Here is a 22,762-nt window from a genome sequence, read left to right on the forward strand (position 1 = left end):
ACAGGAATTCCTAGTCAGAGATGAAACTACGATGAGCGTTAGATGAAAGTACGAAAAGCGTTCAATAAGTAATGCACTGCATTTTTTTCTCGGACAATTTCGGTTGAAAAAATGCAGAATTTGTTGTGGGATATCGTGGAATATTTCCGCTTAAGTCCCTTTAATTTCATGTAGTTCCGAAAGGTGGTGGCGCTTTGCGTAGCCTTCAAAATGGTGAGTTTCTCTTGGCGGAAAACTAGAGCAGCACATATATTCATAGGAGCTTGCAGAATATCTACGGAGACCTGTCAATGAGGTGAGACGTTGGGGGAGGCGTCTGTCATCCTCGCAACACGGTCGCAGAAACCTGTCCAATTACCTGTTTGCCGGCCGACAGCCAATATCTGCGAGTCCTGCAGTGTTGGAACGTGCGGACACTCTCACTAGACGTGATCGGCAGGTCACAATCAGACGCCTCGCTGCACAACTGGACGTCTCTGTTGGTAGTTCTGACACACTCGCCCACTAGTTGGGATACTGAAAGCTGTGCGCCCGCTGGGTTCCTCGCCGCCTAACAAACCACGGAGAGCAACGAAGAGCCGTCTGTACGGAACTGCCTGCACGTCTCGAGGAAGATTACTGACGCAGCAAGATGTCGCCAGTAGAGTGGTACGATGCGAGCGTAAAGGCTCTCCCAGAAACTGGTCTAAGGCCGTCGCACTGATCGGAGATTGTTGAAAAAATAGGATTTTGCAGCCAAAGAGTGTGGAATAATATAGTGCATTGGAATCCTGAATAAAACTAAATTGCTGTCACAAAAAAATGTGTTGCATTACTTCTTGTACACCCCTGCTACTTACGTGCTGCCGGAATAAATATAAAAACAGCACTGCGTTTCTCTTTCTCGGGTCTGCTGAGTGACAGATGGAGTCTGTTACTGTAATTCTCGAGATAAGGCAAAGTTTTTCTCAAAATAATGGTTCAAATGGCTCTGAGCATTATGGGACTTAACTGCTGAGGTCATCAGTCCCTTAGAACTTAGAACTACTTAAACTTAACTAACCCAAGGACATCACACACTTCCATGCCCGAGGCAGGATTCGAACTTGCGACCGTAGCGGTCGCGCAGTTCCAGACTGTAGCGCCTACAACCGCTCGGCCACTCCGGCCGGCAAAGTTTTTCTCAACCCGAAATGAACACTGCAGAGCTTTACCAGGCTAGTCCTATGGGAGGTGGCTTGCTCTTGCCTTCCTCGGACTTTTGAAATGAGTAACCCAACCACTTGTAGAAACCTACCGTTTAACGCAGCCCCCGAACCACGGTACAAAACGCAGACTCCGAACCACGGCGCAACTTGGTATTGTCAGACACGAAAGACATTATAACTGACAGAGAACCCGTAACAACGACAGAAGGTTGAACACTTGGACCACTGAATTCGTAATCTGACATTTCCTTAGTAAGTTAATTTATCAATAACGGATAGCAAGTCTTCGCGACTGTTCTTGCTACAGCTAATGAATTAATAATGGAAACTAATCCTTAGTTGATAATGATTTTGTCACTCAACCGATTTCACGTGGCGCCTATGTTCAGTGACTTTCCCCGTTTTTCTTACATTTGTAACGACTTCGACACTTTAGGCTGTAACTCCTTCGAATGGCAGGCTTGCGTGCGAAACACTTTAAGCTTCTTTTTCTACCAAAAAGTACGGATTCCGTTCTTCTTCATCACCATCATCATCATCATCATCATCATCATCATCATCTTCTTCTTCTTCTTCTTCTTCTTCTACTACTACTACTACTACTACTACTACTACTACTACTACTACTACACCGCTACAACAGCAACTAATACTATTACAGCGGTTGCCACAAGGCATTGTTAACACATAGTTTCTTTTTTTTTTAATTGCATATGGTGTACGCAGAACGCAACCAGTATCTTATTACACTTGTAGTACATCTAACGGTTAAAAAAATTATTAAGGACACACGACGCATTTATTAGCTGATAATGCATCTTAATAACACATCATGGTAACGGGCAAAAAATATACAGGGTATGCAAAAAGTCTTACCATGATTACAAAAACTTATTTCTAAGGAAATATGCTAGATACAGCAGTTTGTTGCAAACGTTAGATTAACTGACGCAGTTTTTACAGATGTACTTGTTCATATACTATAAAAACATTCGATTTCTTTTTTCTCTCTACTGTGGAAGATAGCGTTGTTTAGGAGTGCTGCTATCACACTGATGTGTATAACGGACATTGTGGCTTAATGAAACCACGGTCGCCTGTAGCAGTCCAGCGATACTTCTGAAGCGCTTATGATCGAGACCCACCAGATGTGACTATCAAGCGACAGTATGAAAACTTTTGAACAGACTAGCAGAGTCGGTGCCAAGATATGAAGCGGCAGACCTGGAGAGAATGATGGCATTGTTGACACCGTGTGTACAGTAAATCAATGCATACCGCGGAAATTGGCGCGTCGTGTTTCCAGATAAACGGGCATACTTCGGAGCACTGTGGTGAAGATTTTACACAAACGTCTGCATTCTCATGCATACAAAACATCTAATGCAAGCTTTGCAGCCAGATGATATGCCCCCAAGTGCTGATTCTGGCAGGAACACACTGGAATGAACAGATGCAGACAACGGCTATCTTAATAAAGTTTGTTTTTCCAACGAAACGACTATTTACATTTCCTGGAAAGTAAACAGGCATAACGTCCGGATCTGGGAGTAGGAGAACGCACATATCATGGTACCGCAAGTAAGGGAAAGCTGGAGAGCAAATGTATGGCGTGGCTTAACGCATAATACAATTACCGGACCGTTTTTTATCACCGAGCCTACCCTTCCGGCAACAGTTTACAAAGACATGTTGGAACTTTACGTTAAACCTCAGTTACTGGAATTTCAACGAAGAGTAGTGTTTGTACAAGATGGTGCACTGCCACACTCGGGATTATTTGTTCGCAATTCTTGGAATGAAACCTTTCCGGTAGAGACGGTCCAACATCACAGCCACCACAGTCACCACACATAACCCCTCGACCTTTATTTGTGGGGTTACGTTAAGGAGGGTATTTTGTTCTTTCGTTGCAACTATAAAAATGCGTGATTTTTTTTCACCAGGCGCGTTTCGCTTTATTGAAGTAAAGCATTGTCAGTGGTCTGTAATTAAGTTATTTACATTTTTATTTGCTTTTAGATCGAAAAACAGTTCGTTAAGAGTAAGCTGATTTGTACTTACGGTGATTTTCGATTGATTTCTCGCCTACATCGGGAAATGCCGTCTTCTAGCACATCGTCGTTTTTCTGCATTAGACAACGATAATTTTGTTCTAATTTTTAGCTGTTCTGCATCACTATGCATTTCTTATATTTTCCACAACACACTTTTATGCACACCACAAAATGCCCTCAAGAATTATACGGACACTATGGCTACACAAATGAAGAAAATAAGGTGCCCAGTTCAGCAGTTCCTGACCTGATGTGAAAACTCTTACGGCATGAGTACAAGATGCTGTAGAGGTGGTGACGGAAAAGATGTTGGCAAAGACATGGAGAGAAACTGAGTATTGCTTACATTTTCTACCGGCAACAAACAGAGCATATGTGGAAGTGTTTTCTTAAAAAAGCTTTATGAGAAAAGCTACCATTTGCAACAAACAGCATAGCTGTATCTAGCAAGCTTCCTTAGAAATAAATTTTTATTATCATTTAAAGACCTTTACTCATCGTGTATTTATCTTTGATCACTGAAGGGGGAAAATGAAATATTGTAAAATAAAATTTCCACATTATATTCTGATTGTACGGTGACTTCCATAAGTAAAGAAGAAACAATACTTTGATGTGGCGACATCGCCTGACTGTCAGTCCATGGGATGGTACAGAAGCAATCCGCTTGGTTGGCAGTCTGGTAAAAAGTACATGATAAATCTATGACTTTTCATATTTTATAATTCAACAATAGTGGCGGTGCTGACAGGAAAGTGGTGTTTCAGCTTGTTTAGTATTTAACACAAAATTACTCGCTGGCCGAGTTACAGCTCATAGGAAAAGAACGTGATTTACAAAAATTTCTGTCGTGCAGTCGCCCGACCAAGCCGCAGAATCGCTGACGACAAATCCATAGACGTGAAGGGAAACGTTCCCTTTATTAAAAGCGCAGCCTTATAATGGACGTTGCGTGCCATCTAGGGCATGTCCAGTTCTCAAACAACAAATCTTGTGGGGTGACTACGTTTGCACTGGCGGCCTCAGTACTGCCATCATTCTTCTCACTCTTCTTTCCACACGTTATACGGGATGGACCAATTGTCTTTACCGCCCCAAATAATTCTTTCTCGTCCAGAAGGAAAATAAAAATTGTATCAAGTAATGTTGTTTACCTAACAGGGCGACATTAATCAGCATGATCTCCTTTCTCTTAACTTTTTTCGTTACGAAGACATGAACAGTAGTAAGCCTGTTTTAAGTAACCACCTGTATTTTTTAATTCGGTGATCCACTTCCTCTCCTGATGACGTGTTCAAACATGTGCCACGTAACACAAAACTGGCCCTCTTGTACTTGCAGACGTTACACATATCTGGGGTCACGTAACTCGTCCAATTTCTGGAGTTGACAATAAATAACTGGAAACACAAGAGAAATGCGCACCGGTTATACAGTCAATAGTCTTCAGTTGAAGGTTTATGTGAGAACAATGTACACCAACCAAGAGAACGTAGAAATGCTAAACTCTGTGGAGAATGTAAGTTAGCAGAACAGTAATTACAAAAATGTTTCCTTCTTTACAATGCGCGTACATGTAGTACTTTTAAATGATATTTGTGTACAGTAAAGACATCATCATTACTTTTCTTTTATTGTGGTTGACTGAATGATGGCTGAGCATTTTCCTTGTGTCCCTATTTGTTTAGTGTCAACTCCAGAAAGTGGACGAGTTATGTGACCCAGGTACCTACTCTGTATGCTAACACATGAGAGACGAAATCAGTTGTGCGTTACATTTTTAATAACATCACGATGATACTTTACCGAATAAAAAATATTGGATGACGTAAAGAAGACGTACTGCTGTTTCAGTCTTCATAACGAACAACGTTAAAAGAAAGGAAGTTATGCTGGTTTATGACGCCTTGTCAGCTAAGCTACAATACACTTTTTTTGCTTTCTTTTTGCTTCTGGACAAAAAGTTATTTGCGGTAGTCAAGGTAAGTGGGACGCCCTAGGTACCCATTGTCTAAGTTGAGAAATGTGGTCGGGTAAAATGAAATAGGGGATAAAGAAGTGCCACTTGTGCGTTCCTTCATTTGTGAGGAGGTGAATGCATTCATCTTGTTGGGTGCCTCGGTACGATGACAACCAGAGGAAATTCAAACAAGTTCCACACTGCTGGAGCTCAACCTCATTACACATTATGTTCATAAGATGAACGTGGTTGTCTTTCTGTATTTCTGGGGTGCTGAAAGCCACTAGTACACTGCGAGTTAGATATGGTGTTAATCGTATCTGACAAGAAAGCTTGTATTATGACCACTGTGTCTGTCGTTTTAACATATGCGCGAACCGAGGCAGCGAGTATGACTGTTCTGCTTGTAGATCAGGACAGACGAAGATGATAATCGCTGATCAGTAATTTTCGCCCTTTACTGAATGTTTTGGTGTAATCTGCCCACTATATATGCACTACTGCGGTGAATGTTCTGTTAATATTAGATGTTAGCGCTCACAAATTTGCCAATTATCTCAGTTCAATGTATTGCTGTGACACCTAGCACACTCGGGAGAGTTGAAGGTATTGTATGTTTCCCACGTTCTATGAATTTCAAAACTCCTCCTACGCCAGCTGTTAACCCGAAGGATGATTTTCAATCCGAAAGCTTTTTATCAGACACACTTATATTGCAAATATGCAGCGGCACACCTGGCCAGCTATTGCTTGCACTCCGCTTGAATGAGGCATGCGAACAATAGAGCAACTTGGCTTTGTCATATTCGCAAAAGACTGCAAGATATGCAATTCTACGCCGAACACAGGGATTTTAAGTCTCTAACGTATCAATTCAGTTGTCAAATGGGGTGGGAAACACAGAGGTTTAATCAAGACAGATGGTATTTTATATAACATTTCAATCTCATCGAATTATCGGTACAACGGCGGCACACCGTAAGATGATAAAGAGAAAAGACAAAACCGACTACAAGGTCGCGCTATCGCCAGTCACTGAGATTGTGTTATCCGAGACAACAATTTCGCTATCAGCGAGGATGTACTGAAACGTTTGTTACTTTATTCAGAGAGATATAACATACAACATCTTAACTGAGTTAATTATCGTATATACTTCGACGTGAAGCCTGATGAGGCGAGGATACCAGGTGTTACTTTCAATTTTGTTTTTTCGTTTCCGGCTTGCGTGGATACGTTGCCTTCAAAATCCTACTCAAAACAGTATTCGCATATCTTACATGTTTTAGATAATCGATACTGGATACGTCGTGTGAGTACAGCAACGAAGTATATGTTTTTTTAGTAGTAACGTTGCAAGAATAATTACTGGGGCGTTGTTTTATTCTCTGTAAGGCACATCAAAAAGAGTGCTGTACGTGTTTACTTGTGTCTGCCAATACGCTTAATGTCAAAGTAGCTTCCAAAATTGGGTGAATATTATCCACGGTAAGTTCAAATACGCTATAATTTCAAGGTAACGAAGTATCTGTAGACATTAATTAGCTGTTCCTGTACGATAATTATCAGGTAAGAATGCACAGTCTGATAAATATATACCGAATACTGGGAAATTTTGTTATGTGATTTGCTTGTTACGATGCGTAAGACTTGAAATGTTTCTGTACAAATTTTTAAACAGATACACACGCTGCTGTTTGACGGCAGCTATCTTAAAACCATGCGTTTCTTATAGTGATGGAACGTTTCTATCTGACAAAATGAACTTGGACCCAGGTACACACTGAGTTTTGCGAGCGAAAGGCGAAGTTCCGGGTACGAATCCGAGTCCGACAGACAGTTTTAATCAACAGCGAGTTTCAAAGCAACGCAAATTCAGCTGTAGACAGAAATACTCATTCTGGACTCAAAACCGCTTATTACTGGACACACACTTCAACGTGGTTAGCGCGTCACAGGGATTGACGGAAATCGAGCGGAGGTGCGCAGTGGTATCCCCCAGATTTAGGATTTCCGGGGTTTTCCTCAATCGCTTAGGGCAAATTCCGATATGATGTCTTTGAAACGGAAATTGCCCAATTCTAGTTTCTTCTGCGTCTCTAATGACTTCATCGTCGATGTGACCTTAGGCCCTAATTTTTCTTTCTTTTACCTCAATAGAAGACAGTCGTACTAAGATTCGTGAGACTGTTGACACGGCAGGCATCTCATGTGAACGAGGACATATATCTGGAATATAATTATAGATATGGATAGTTATGCAGAGAATGTATGGCAGAATGAAAAAGTACAATTTTAAATTTGTTATACAAAACTCAAACATTTACTAAAATCCTAACTTCAATAAAGGACGCAACCTTCATTTTTTCGCATAAAACATTTTTTCCACGGAGTCATTGCAGACCACTTCTCTTGAGTAATGGATAATTTCCAGGCGTGAACGAAGAAATGTCTCCCAATGTTAAGTCAGCAGCCTCTATAAGGGCTCATCGGAGGCGAAGGACTCAGTGGGTGCCTTTTTTTTCGGGCTGTCCAGATAACCTGGCTCTTAAGAACGTTCCCACGTACATTCTGCCTCCAACACAGCTGTCGTTCATTCAAAATGCTCTCGTGAAAAAACGGTGAAAGCGTGCCCTGCATTAATCAGAATAACTGAAATGTGTATGGGCGTCTTTCATTCAGAATGCTCTAGTGACAAAACGGTAAAAGCGTCCCCTGCATTAATCAGAATAAATCAAATGCGTAAGGATGAGAAAATCTGCATGTTTCGCACATTAATCACATCTTTAATCTTAAGGATAAGCAAATCGCTGAGGTGGTGTTCAGTTGACAGCCTTGCACCAGATCCTTTAGCTAAACATAATAATAGTAATATTTTATTATTATATTATTAATTATAATCATCTCTAATCTGCCAGCTATTGTAGCTCACTCTGTGAGAGACATCGACACAATCACTCAAGTGTGCTATTTATTCCATACTTCCCCGTCTGTATTGTTGCAGTGTTGGAGTTTTATCCATCCGTGTACTTGGTTAATTTAAGCACTGTCTAAAGAGAGAAAATATTAAGTAAGGGAACAAACGCCAGAAAGTGATTCTTTACAAATAAAGGAACAAGACTGTTCTTATTACCACATGTTCAGAAATGGACGGGGAGTCTTCAGTAATACAATACATATAGGCACACAACATTATTAATTACGAGGTATTAATTTATTATTCAATAAATGATCTCTTGCCAATGTAGATGGCACTGATGAACAACTTCATTCTCTGAGTTGCACGTTGTATGATTTCAGTTAAGTCAAAGCACAATGATCCGTTGCTCATCCCAGGGGCAAGCCGAGATCGACAGCATCTACTATCAAGCACTTGCAAACTAACTAGAAGTTCACAGATTTACCGAGCCACCTACTCTGCTAGACTGCACCGCCCAACTCACAAAACCCTTGTATCCACTTATCGGTGTTTGGTGAGCATGGTCCTTTGCGAAGGATGAAGTACCAAGACGGACGTGGGATGTTCGTAGCCCAGCTCTGGACAACCACTTTATACAAGATATTGAGACCAATCACAGCGCAAGCTCCAAGTACGTTGGCTACCAGCAGAAGAAAGCCAAAGGATGGTGTCGTGTATCCTGCATGAGCTCGGATACTACCCCTATTGCCTGCAACGGATTTTCCTCCGCTACAAAGGTTCTGGCGTTGGCTGTTGAAGCTGTACAGACTCTATTGTACGTGGCATCGAGATTACGCGAAATAGACTACTTTTGTTGATTATGTGCTGAAGGAAGGTCACAGATACAAACTAAATGCAAAAGTGCCACAAATAAAGAAAAAGACTTATCCTATTAGAAACATCTGAAGTAAATAAGCATTTAGCACAAAACCCTCACCCTGTTCTAAATGACCAAGTACCACTGAGCACATCCCCACTCTTAAGCTTCACGTGATCCCATCAACCTGCTACACTCCCTGACCTTAATTCTACCGATCATGTTCATCTCCACAAACCTTACCACAATATAACTGTCATTATACCTACTTTGTTTTAATTGCTTCTCTTTACAATCTTTGGCATTGCATTCATACGATTTTTATATTGCAATAATGTGTAGTTTTGTAATGTACTGTATTTAATACTGTCCATTTTGTAAACTGTAATCTAACATTTAACGCACAGCATGAGTGTTGAGCGCTCGATTTGTTATTTCCCACCTAATGTCATGACCTAAGATTTCGTGTGTGTGTGTGTGTGTGTGTGTGTGTGTGTGTGTGTGTGTGTGTGTGTGTGTGTGTGCGGAAGCTAGAGAGTTGTTACCTGACGATGGGCCAATAGGCCGAAAACCGGTTAAAAGCAAACAAATAATAGTTGAACGAAAACGAAACAAATATTAGTTGAACGAAAACGCAGTTTGCTTTTTCAACTTTTTATAACGATTATGGAATTTCTGTCGTCAGTACTCTTCGCCGCTGACCGCGGTGGCCGAGCGCTTCTAGGCGCTCAGTCCGGAGCCGCGCGACTGCTACGGTCGCAGGTTCGAATCCTGCCTCGGGCATGGATGTGTGTTATGTCCTTAGGTTAGTTAGGTTTAAGTAGTTCTACGTGACTGATGACCACAGATGTTAAGTCCCATAGTCCTCAGAGCCATTTGAACCAAGTAATTACTCTTCGCCGAAAAAGGGACCTTTGGTAGGTATGGAATCAAATTTACACAATCGTTATCTGTCAAAATACGGAAAGTCCCCGGCGCTGGTTTAATCGTTGCTTCACCAACTGTTTAGCATGGGTCTGACCAGCAATCAATGGCGACCGCCTAGTTGGACCAATATATTGTGTTCCCATAACATAATGGACACTAGTTTCTGGAATTTTTGTAGGATACTGCCTCCTTTGCTGGAGTCATTATGAATGATACAGGTAATGTGGCTAATACATGACGACACAGCAAGACACTTCAGTATCATTGTTCGTTGATAGCTAAACATCTTCCCCCCGAGACGGATAAGACGAGAAGGCCCTCGTACATGGCCACCTCAACCACGGGACTGCAACACCTTTGACTTTTACTTTTAACGGCATTTGAAAAGGACTGTGTATGCTGAATCACTTCCTTTGTAGCTTGCGACGCTATTTTCGGTTATAACGTGCAACATTAAGGAGTGAGGCAATCTCGTATGATTCGACGTGTGAACGCTTATAATGATCCAATGATAGCCACTCTGAACATCTTTTGACAAGCAAATAATTACTATAATGTAATTTACCTGTACAAATACACTCATGCTCATAAATTAAGGGTAATGCTCATACATGGTGAAACAACGCTCTGGTGGGCGGTTTGCGGGTTTAAACTACCTCGGGGTACGACTATGCGGTGCATTTGACCTGCGGTCGTCGCACGGTGGCGCTGGCAGTAGTCTACATACGCAGAGGTGTGTTGGTGCATGTCAGAGTACGGTGCAGCGAGCAAGTGTGCACACGTTTTCAGACGTGCTAATGGTGACTGTGTGTTGAAAATGGCTCAAAGAACATATATGGATGACATTATGAGGGGTAGAACATTAGGGCGACTAGAGGCTGGTGAAACACAGCACGGGCCCTCCGTGTGCCACAAAGTGTGATCTCAAGATTATGGCAACGATTCCAGCAGACAGGAAACGTGTGCAGGCGCTACAGTACGGGACGTCCACAGTGTACAACACCACAAGAAGACCGATATCTCACCAACAGTGCTCGCAGACGGCCACGGAGTACTGCAGGTAGCCTTGCTCGGGATCTTACCGCAGCCACTGGAACAGTTGTCTCCAGACACACAGTCTACAGACGACTGAACAGACATGTTTTATTCGCCCGGAGACCTGCAAGGTGCATTCCAATGACCCCTGGTCACAGGAGAGCCCGTAAAGCCTGGTGTCAAGAACACAGTACACAGTCGTTGGAACAGTGGTCCCAGGTTATGTTCAAGGACGAGTCCAAGTATAGTCTGAACCGTGATTCTCGGCGAGTTTTCATCTGGCGTGAACCAGGAACCAGATACCAACCCGTTAATGTCCTTGAAAAGGACCTGTATGGAGGTCGTGCCTTGATGGTGTGGGGTCGGATTATGATTGGTGCACGTACACCCCAGCATGTCTTTGACAGAGGAACTGTAACAGGTCAGGTTTATAGGGATGTCGTTTTACACAACTATGTCCGCCTTTTCAGGGGTGCAGTGGGTCCCACCTTCCTCCTGGTGGATGATAACGCACGGCCCCACCGAGCTGCCATCGTGGAGGAGTTCCTTGAAACAGAAGATATCAGGCGAATGGAGTGGCCTGCCTGTTCTCCAGACCTAAACCCCACCGCACACGTCTGGGATGCTCTCGGTCGACGTATCGCTGAACGTCTTCAAACCCCTACAACACTTCATGAGCTCCGACAGGCATTGGTGCAAGAATGGGAAGCTATACCCCAGCAGATGGTCGACCACCTGATGCAGAGTATGCCAACCCGTTGTGCGGCCTGTCTACGTGTGCATGGTGATCATATCCCATCCTGATGTAGGGGTACATGCGCAGGTAACAGTGGCGTTTTGTAGCACATGTGTTTCGGGAAGGTTTTCTCACCAATACCGTGGACGTACAGATCTGTGTCGTGTGTGTTCCCTATGTCCCTATGCTATTAGCGCCAGTTTTGTGTAGTGCCACGTTGTGTGGCACCACATTCTGCAATTATCCTTTAATTTATGAGCACGAGTGTACGTTGTTTGCAGACTTGCATATATTTTTCTGGAAATTTACTGATATGTATTTTTTGTTCTTTTTCCTGTCACGAATCAGTTCCTCATGTTTACTCCTTAGTTAATTTTATTCTGAATAAGCACGAAAATGTGTTCCTGCAATGCAATGTGAGTTTCGTTTTACTAACCAGAAGCATGATGGACAGCAGAAACCACCGTCGAATATCCCTGACATCCATTTGTTGTCGTACCTTAGAACATACTCTGAGCTCAAACGTAATGAAGTATCTCGAACAGACCACCTCCTCTACGCCAACCAACATGGATTCAGAAAATGTCTATTACGTGAAACTCAACTCCCGCTTTTCTCACACGACATGCTGAAAGCTAAAGATCAAGGCAGTCAGGTATTTATTAATTCCCGAAAAGAATTCACTCGGCACCATACATACATTTATTGGTTCAAATGGCTCTGAGCACTATAAGACTTAACTGCTGAGGTCATCAGTCCCCTAGAACTTAGAACTACTTAAACCTAACTAACCTAAGGACATCACACACATCCATGCCCGAGGCAGGATTCGAACCTGTGACTGTAGCGGTCGCGCCGTTCCAGACTGTAGCGCCTAGAACCACTCGGTCACACCGGCCGGCTCATACATTTATTATCGAAAGCACAATCGTATGGAGTATCAAGAGAAAAATATGCTTGCACTCAGAATTTCTTGGTAGGGAGGACGCAGCATGTTATCTCGAATGGAGAGTCATCGACAGATATAGAAGTAACTTCAGGTACGCCCATGGGAAGTGTGTTACAACGCCTGGGGCTCATGTTGTACATTAATGACCTTGCGCAATTATTAATTCAACCTGAGCCTTTTTGCAAACGACGCAGTGATACATAACGAAGTACTGCCCGAAAAAAGGTGACAAACATGATCTTGCTAAGATTTCAAAGTGGCACAAAGAACGGCAACTTGCTTTAGTTGTTTAGAAATGTAACACTGTGGACTTCACAAAACGATAAAAATTTATATCGTACGACTCCAGTATCAATGAATCACAATTGGAATCGGTCAATTCATACAAATATCTGGATGCGGCAATTTGTAGGGACATGAAATAGAACCATCACATACGCTCAGTTGTAGGTAAAGCACGTGTCAGACTTCAGTTCATTGGTACAATACTAGGAAGATGCAAACAGTAGACAAAGGAGACTGCTTACAAGTCACTCGTGTGACCCATCCTGGAAAACTTCTCAAGCGTGTGGGATCCATAACAAATAGGACTAACAGAGGATATTGAACGTATACAGAGAAGTGCAGAACGAATGGTCATACGTTTGTCTGATCCATGGGACAGTCTCACGTGGATGCAGAAAAACTGAGCTGGCAGATGCCTAACGATGGATGCCAGCTATCCAGTGAAGTTTCAAGAACTACCTTTCAGCGATGAACTTAGTAATATACAAAAAAAAAAAACGACCTATGTATCGCTCCCGTACGGATCGCGAGGGCGAGGTTAAATAATTCCATACAGCGCGCTTAAAGGCGTGTAAACTGTCATTCTCCGCGCGCCCGTACGTAAATGGAACAGGAAGAAACCCTAATAACCGATACAATGGAAATTGGCTCTGAGCACTATGGGACTTAACATCTATGGTCATCAGTCCCCTAGAACTTAGAACTACTTAAACCTAACTAACCTAAGGACAGCACACAACACCCAGCCATCACGAGGCAGAGAAAATCCCTGACCCCGCCGGGAATCGAACCCGGGAACCCGGGCGTGAAAAGCGAGAACGCTACCGCACGACCACGAGATGCGGGCACAATGGAAATTACCCTCTGCCAGGCGCCTCACAGTGGTTTGCAATGTGCGGATGTAAACGCAGAAGCGTCGTCAATAGTCTGAAAAAACGTAACATTTCGCACTCGTTTATCCGGAATTCCAAAAGTGCCATATCATGAAAGGGCTTTTCTAGAATTTTTTGGAAATTTGTGGTAAGGTCTTATGGGACCAAACTGCTGAGGTCATCGGTCCCTAGGCTACTTAATCTAACTTACGCTAAGGACGACACACACACCCATATCCGAGGGAGGACTCGAACCTCAGACGGGTGTAGCCGCGCAGACCGTGATAAGACGCCTCAAACCGCACGGCTACCCCGCGCAGCGTTTTTGTAGATCTGTACCTTGTACTGAAGTGTGTGTGTGTGTGTGTGTGTGTGTGTGTGTAAGGCTGGGGGAGGGAGAGAGAGGGACCAAGGGCCCGCGAGGCAGCGTGACAGGTGGGTTGGGCAAGCGGCGCTGACGTCAGAGGCCGACCGCGCTGCAGTACAGAGTACAGTAGGCTAGGCTAGGCTGACGCAAGGTCCGCAACGCCCGCCTGCTCCGCAGAATACGATGCCGCCACAGCCGCAGGTGCGACGCCGGTAAACAGGTCGATAGCGGCGCGCCCGCCGGCACACAACGCCGAGATACCGTGCGTAGGGAGCGCAGCTACGTTCACACGGAGCTTCCATATCATGTTCATCCCTAAACTCAATTTCCCAACACCGCTTCTGGGCAGTAACACTATAATATCGACTCTGGGAATGCGGGCTTGACTACCGCATTTCACTTAACACCACTAGTCATCATACATGTATACGTGATATATTATTTTACTGGTGACTCTTTCGTCAGCTTATTATTGTTTTTTAAAATCTTGGATAATGAGGAAGCCGGCCGCTGGTGGCCGAGCGGTTCTAGGGGCTTCAGTCTGGAACCGCGAGACCGCTACGGTCGCAGGTTCGAATCCTGCCTCGGGCATGGGTGTGTGTGTGTGGTGTCCTTAGGTTAGTTAAGGTTTAAGTAGTTCTAAGTTCTAGGGGATTGATGACCTCTGCTGTTATGTCCTATGGTGCTCAGAGCCATTTGAACCATTTGATAATGAGGACGAAGTGATTAAACAGTCTTCGCCAAAACCGACGTCGGAAAACAGTCTATGATGGGGCTAACTCAATCGGTTAGACCTGAAATGTGCACTCCATGGTGAAAACCTCTTTACAAAATTTCATTTTTCGTCTTCTGCAAGTTGTATCGCATGTAAACGTAATGACTGATAACCTCAACTGTCTGCAACATTAGCGTCGGACAAAATAACAAATACTGTATTTTTTCACACATGATATGTTGCAAAAAGCTGCCACAATTGAAGAGTTACATTTCCTATTATTCGATTTCTAAAAGACGTTGAACACTACCAAATGGTACTCAAGTAATCAAAATAGGGTGTGTGATGTTTAAAGCTTTCCCGGCGTACTGATTGTTCCATAAAAACACGGGAGAACTGCCGGATATCAGTAACGTCCTGCCACGATATTTCGGCGCAGAGTCTTCTGTTTTTATGGAACAAAATAGGGCGTATTTTCTCAAACCAGAGATTCGATCAAATTGTTTTTGACTGATAAAAATCAGTTCGTTATACCGGACGATGAATTTTGAACAGGGACGAATTTACTGTAGGTATGCTCCCAAGGAATGGTGATTGAACTGGTAATGTTATCAATACACAATAGCAGTTTATTAAACAGAAATAAGATTAGTGCTTGATGCCCATCGAAAAAGTGTCTGAGCACAATATCGGGGAGTATAGGTTTGGGGGAAAGGAACTGACCGTGTCGTTTCGAAAGGAATCGTCTCAGCTTACAAGTTAATCCATTTTGAGAAGCCAAAGGATATCTAAATATGGATGGCCGAACGAGGATTTGAATCCCGTTTTGGTCTAGTCTCCATATCAGTGCGCTCGGTAACGTGGTGTAATTCGTGCTATCCCCTTTGAGTATGGCTTAATGTACAGCATGTGTGACGTCCAACACTGACATTAAAAATATTATGAAGCGTGCCACAGCAATTTATTTACAATATGTGTGCTGTCTGCAATTCAACAACCTATTCCGTTAGAAAACCACACGGACCACAACAAAATAAACTATCTACTGCAACTTACTGCGGGAGCAGACGACATGCTGTTGATCAAAAAATCTATGTAACTGTAAATATTAGAAATATTAGCCATCTGAAGATGAGCGTGGTAGACCGAATCCGGTTATGGCATTAAAATAAAACATTTTAAAAGTATACACAGATCAGCCAGAACATTATGACCACCAACCTACTATTGATATACAGCGATAACAGCGTCACCTGGCGAGGAATAACTGCTAGTCAGACACACGCACGGAGCACGTATATCAGTGTGTGTGATGTCCGTGTGTAGAATGGGGAAGGTGCAAGATCTATCTGAGTTTGACCGAGGGCAGTTTGTGATGATCAGAGGTACGGCAAGAGCATTTCGGAAACTGCACGACTTGTCGAGTGTTCGAGGAGTGATCTGCTAAATATGTTCAACACGTGGCGAAACCAAGGTGAAATCACGTCCAGACGTCGTGGGGTTGGGCGGCTACTCCTCATTACAAATGTCGGATGTCGTAGGCCGTGTACACTGGTAAAATAGGAATGGCGGTGAACTGTGGTGAAACTAACATCAGACTTTAATACTGGGCAGAGTACAAGCGTGTCTGAACACACGGTGCACCGAACACTTCCAACGATGGGCCTCCGCAGCCGATGATCCATGCATGTGCCAATGTCACCACCACGACATCGGTAACTATGACTAAAATGGGCATGTGACCATATGCACCGGACGTTGGCTCAGTGGCAGAGCACTCCATGGTCTGATGAATCCCGATACCTTCTTCATCATGACCATAGGAGGGCGCGAATCCGTCATCTACCAGGGGAACAGCTCCTTGACACCCGTACTGCGAGACGGAGACAAGCAGCTGGAGGCTCCATTATGTTCTGGGGAACATTCACGTGGGCATCAGTGGGTCCAGTTTAGCTCGTGCAAGGCACCGTTATGGCCAAGGAATTCCGTACATTGGTTGCACACCACGTACACCCCTTCATGGCGACCGTGTTTCCCGTCGGCAGTGGCGCTTTTCAAAAAGATAATGCGCCATGTCACAAGGCCAGGAGTGTGATGGATTGGTTCCAGGAACACAGTAACGAGTTCCAATTGCTGTGCTGGCCCCCAAACTCGCCCGATCAGATCGAACACATCTGAGACGTGACTGAACGTGACGTCAGAGCTCATCGCCCCCTGCATTTACGGGAATTGGGTGGCTTGTGTGAACAGATGTAATGCCAACTGCCGCCAACGACCCAGGCCTCATTGCTTCCATGCCACGACGCTATTTTCCGTGCCAAAGGTCCGGCTGTTAGGTACATGGTGGCTGATCAATGTATGTGGCTGGTTGTGTCATTCACCAAATATCATGAACAGCCGCGAAGTTCACAAGACGTACATTGATAAAATAACACTGAAAATATATTTATTATGTCTTACTATCTCAGATGCTGAAAAGGTATTCTTGATTCAGTATTAGGAAAACCCATGTTACTTTTTGTCGCTGTGGAAGACTTCACTTCTGTGGACGTTTTTTACTGGCTGACTGTGGTTATTATGCCGACGCTCAATTCAGCCCTCAGATAGATAGTTGAGGCACTAACAGTTTTTAATATATGAAGGTATGGCGTCATTTTGTAACGTGATACTAGAAATGCGCCTGCCTTCAATGTCAAGAACATCTCCCTTTGTAGTTCAAGTGAAGTTCGCCAATTACAGAAACAAACCTATAATCTACCCGCGCAGCATACTGCAGATGAATTTATTTCAGAAACAGAAGTTTAACTTGAAAGAGCCAAGATGGCTATTGTACAGCATTTACTCTGATTACCGGTTTCGGCAAACTACGTTACCATAATCACATCTTCTGCAGTATATTTCACTGAATCTTGACGAAATGCATTTTATATCGTATCATATCACAGAACGATTTTACATGAACATGAGAACATATGAGCAAGTCTATTATATAAAACAACGCACGTATTGCATTGATTATACAAGCTGATGTTCGTACATTAGCAGAATGAAGTCCTGCCATCTCAGATGGCGGAAATGTATTTTTGATTCGGTATTATGAAGTCTTCGTACTGCTAACGTACGAACATGGGCTTGTATAATCAGTCCAATATGTACGCTGTCGTCTGTAGTAGTTATTTTACGTTTGACTTGCTGATCTACTATTTTTCTCATGTTCATGAAACATCGTTCTGTGACATGATACAATGTAAGATGCAGTTGGTCAAGATACAGTTAAATGTACTGCAGAAGATGTGATGATGGCAACGTAGTTTGCTGAAATCGGTCATTACAATAGATGCTGGATAATAGCTACCCTGGCTGTTTGAAACTGCACTTCTGTTTCTTCATTAATCTAGATCGACCCCAACTTGACAGTGTCAAGCATATATGAATTTATTTCAATGTACGAAAAAAGAAGACTGTCGCGCCGCACGAACGACAAGTGGTATGTCTCGTAAGGTAACATGTTTCATTATTTTTATAAGCGTCTGAATTTAATCAGTTTTACTGCACTATGTGACAAGGCAGATACTTCCTAAAAAACACATTTTAGATTTCTAGGTTACATAAGTACAAAACATATTTACTTGTGCATTGAAAGCACAAATGATAATATTGGGAATTATTAATGGTTGACGATATTAAAGAATTGTGTGTCTTAAGGACGTCACGCGAGTATTCATTCACGAATCAAATACTGATATTCATGGGAAAAGCTCCCTTCGGTCGGAATAAAGTGTGATACATCACGTAAAACTGTATGTCTATCAAAAACATTAACGGCATCCTAGCGTTATGTTAGAACATTAACTGATCATTTAGCTTATCGCATCAAGGAAATTAAATAATTGATTACTTACAATATTCTGATAACTCATTATCTGCCGCAAGAAGCGTCAATGGACGGCGTAATACGCATGCTGCAAAGTCATCTCTAGGTTTTCCCATACATACCTGGAACAAATAAGAGATGCGAATTATTTAATTGATAATGGTCAGCCATACTATACTCAGTTCGGCCAAAGAAAATCCATGATCGCTAAAGTGGACTTCGGCGCGCCTGCTTGCAGGTCTGCCGCAGCAAAACATTTAACGTAACTTTAAAGTTTCTATGGCATCGCCTCACTATTGCTGCAGTTCTAAGTGACTATAGTTTTCAGCCAGTATTGCAGTGGTCCCTACCTATACAGTACTACTTGGACGGACAAATCTGGTCTCGGAACACACAAAAGTTTCACATTCCCTCAGGTTCCTGTCATCTGCGACATCGGCCGTGAAGTTATACAAAAAAAAATTTTTTTTGATCGGTCTTTGTACGATGTAGGATTATTTGTTGTTTCTGGTTATAAACGTTACGCTAAGCAAATATGTCAAAGGAAGGACATAGGTATAGGACAATGTATTGCAGCAAATCAAGGTTTGCCTGAAAGTCATGCTGCTGATCGAATTTTACTTGATAAAACGAAAAAAATGCATCAAATAAAGGACAGAGATATAGAACAATGTATTTTAGCACTTGCAGTTGATAAAGCAATGCATGCCAAACTTAAATTGGGCACCGGCCGGAGTGGCCGAGCGGTTCTAGGCGTTACAGTCTGGAACCGCGCGACCGCTACGATCGCAGGTTCGAATCCTGCCTCGGGCATGGATGTGTGTGATGTCCTTAGGTTAGTTAGGTTTAAGTAGTTCTAAGTTGTAGGGGACTAATGACCTCAGCTGTTAAGTCCCATAGTGCTCAGAGCCATTTGAACCATTTTTTTTCTAACCAGACTCTACTAACACACTGTAAAATGAAATTGAAAATAGCTGGCAAAACACCATATAAAATGCACCTGACGATTCTTAAAAGGGACACCCGGCATACAGTATACAACTTTTGAGACCACTGTTAGAAAAATGGTTCAAATGGCTCTGAGCACTATGGGACTCAACTGCTGAGGTCATTAGTCCCCTAGAACTTAGAAGTAATTAAACCTAACTAACCTAAGGACATCACAAACATCCATGCCCGAGGCAGGATTCGAACCTGCGACCGTAGCGGCCTTGCGGTTCCAGACTGCAGCGCCTTTAACCGCACGGCCACTTCGGCCGGCACACTGTTAGAACATACACTGTCCAGTCACATTAATGTGACCATTTGTCAGAAGTCTAAATAGCCACCTTTTGCAGCGCATAGCACTGCAAGACGTGCAGCAAGAGTCAACGATGTTCTGGAAGGTGCTGAAACGGATGTGGAGCCATGCTGACCCCAATGTCGTGACCAGCTGCGTTAAGATTGTCCGTTGTGGATCCACGGCACGAACAGCCCTCTCGAGATGGTCCCACAGATCCTCGATAGCGTTTAAATCCGGGGAGTCTGGTGACCAGGAAAGTACGGTAAACTCATTTTGGTACTCACGGTCGTACACTGCGAGATGTGTGACACGCTGCATTGCCCTGCCGGCAGATATCATTGGGCCGAGGGAAAACAAACTGCAGTGGACTCGCATTCGGGAGGACGACGGTTCGATCCCGCGTCCGGCCATCCTGATTTAGGTTTTCCGTGATTTCCCTAAATTACTCCAGGCAAATGCTGGGATGGTTCCTTTGAAAGGGCACGGCCGTCTTCCTTCCCCATCCTTCCCCAATCCGATGAGACCGATGACCTCGCTGTCTGGTCTCCTCCCCCAAACAACCCAACCCAAAACAAACTACATGTACGGGTGGACACGGTCCCCAAGGTTAGATGCAGATTTGTGTTGATCCACTGTGCCTTCTTGAATAACAAGATCACCCAGAGAATGCCACGAAAACACGTCCGAGGCCACAACGCATGCAGGCTTTCAGGCTTACCACGCCGTACACGCCAAGGGTCATCTGTCTGATGGAGCATAAAACGTGATTCACCTGATAAGGTCACCTGTCGCCACTGAGAGGGAGGCCAGTTCTGATATTGCCGTGCAAATTCCAGCCTTTGTCGTCGATGAACAGCAGGGGGTGCATGAACCAGCTGCCTGCTATGGGGACCCATACGCAGCAACGTTCGCTGACGGTCGTCGACGAGACACTATTGATAGCCCCTTGGTCCATTGCTCAACAGTTGCACGTCTCGTCGCTCGTACACATTTCCGCAGCCGTCGTTCGCCCCTGTCACCACGGCCCAGGGTGCAGCACAGTTGCCTCGGCGCCAGCTGTGGATAGCGCCTTTTTGCAAACATGCAAGGTCTACTTCAACCACGGCGGCACTCGAACAGTTTACAAACCTAGCTCTTTCGAAAATGCTTCCATCCTTGGCCTGAAAGCCAATGATCATGCCCTTTTTGATGTCTCATAAATCAGTCCATTCTGCTTTACGACAGCAACTGCACTGTTTTCCGCGTCCTCCGACACGCTTTGCACACCGTCCACTGCTAGTGCTGCCACTTGCCGTCTGTGAGTGGTTGTTGCACTTCGATGTAGAAGTCGTTGAGTGACCGTAGGAGGATACAAGATGACTTGGACAGGATTTGTGATCGGTGTAAAGAATGGCAGCTAACTCTAAATATAGATAAATGTAAATTAATGCAGATGAATAGGAAAAAGAATCCTGTAATGTTTGAATACTCCATTAGTAGTGTAGCGCTTGACACAGTGACGTCGATTAAATATTTTGGCGTAACATTGCAGAGCGACATGAAGTGGGATAAGCATGTAATGGCAGTTGTGGGGAAGGCGGATAGTCGTCTTCGGTTCATTGGTAGAATTTTGGGAAGATGTGGTTCATCTGTAAAGGAGACCGCTTATAAAACACTAATACGACCTATTCTTGAGTACTGCTCGAGCGTTTGTGATCCCTATCAGGTCGGATTGGGGGAGGACATAGAAGCAATTCAGAGGCGGGCTGCTAGATTTGTTACTGGTAGGTTTGATCATCACGCGTTACGGAAATGCTTCAGGAACTCGGGTGGGAGTCTCTAGAGGAAAGGAGGAGTTCTTTTCGTGAATCGCTACTGAGGAAATTTAGAGAACCAGCATTTGAGGCTGACTGCAGTACAATTTGACTGCCGCCAACTTATATTTCGCGGAAAGACCACAAGATAAGATAAGAGAGATCAGAGCTCGTACAGAGGCATATAGGCAAGTCATTTTTCCCTTGTTCTGTTTCGGAGTGGAACAGAGAGAGAAGATGCTAGTTGTGGTACGAGGTACCCTCCGCCACGCACCGTATGGTGGATTGCGGAGTATGTATGTAGATGTAGATGCAGAACACAGGCGGTACTCACATTAACGAGACTGGACCGTATATGAGCAATGTGGAACTTGGTTCAAATGGTTCAAATGGCTCTGAGCACTACGGGACTCAACCTCTGAGGTCATTAGTCCCCTAGAACATAGAACTAGGTAAACCTAACTAACCTAAGGACATCACACACATCCATGCCCGAGGCAGGATTCGAACCTTCGACCGTAGCGGTCTCGCGGTTCCAGACTGCAGCGCCTAGAACCGCACGGCCACTTCGGCCGGCAATGTGGAACTTGGAGCTTGTACTCCTTCTTACACTTCAATGTCAGTCACAGACTATCCAGTCGCCAGAACGACAAACTGAGACATCGCAACATTAATTAGATATATAGTGTTATTTCAAGGTAACAGAAAATGGAAAATTGCCCTTTAAAAGGCTGTAATTTTAGTACTGGCAACATGAGAGCAGTTAGTTTCGCTGTAGCGAGTTATCCCGGGTCACAGATCAAACGACCGAGACACAAATTTTGAGCGTCGTGTAATATTTTAGACCGTTACGAAACTGCTTGAGTCTGTATAGTCGGAAATATATACTCTAATAAATTTACTTATTTATACATTTTTATCACCGGTCACGTTTATTTACATACAAC

At 43.7% G+C, this 22,762-nt stretch overlaps 1 protein-coding gene across 2 annotated transcripts in view; it reads right to left on the reverse strand.

The window, feature by feature from the left end:
* Positions 1 to 22,762, reverse strand: part of LOC126088618 (xaa-Pro dipeptidase) — an 884,445-nt gene that overhangs the window by 770,111 nt on the left and 91,572 nt on the right. The window lies entirely within an intron of this gene.

This window comes from Schistocerca cancellata, chromosome 6, assembly GCF_023864275.1.
Source record: "Schistocerca cancellata isolate TAMUIC-IGC-003103 chromosome 6, iqSchCanc2.1, whole genome shotgun sequence".
In the NCBI taxonomy this organism is placed as follows: domain Eukaryota; kingdom Metazoa; phylum Arthropoda; class Insecta; order Orthoptera; family Acrididae; genus Schistocerca; species Schistocerca cancellata.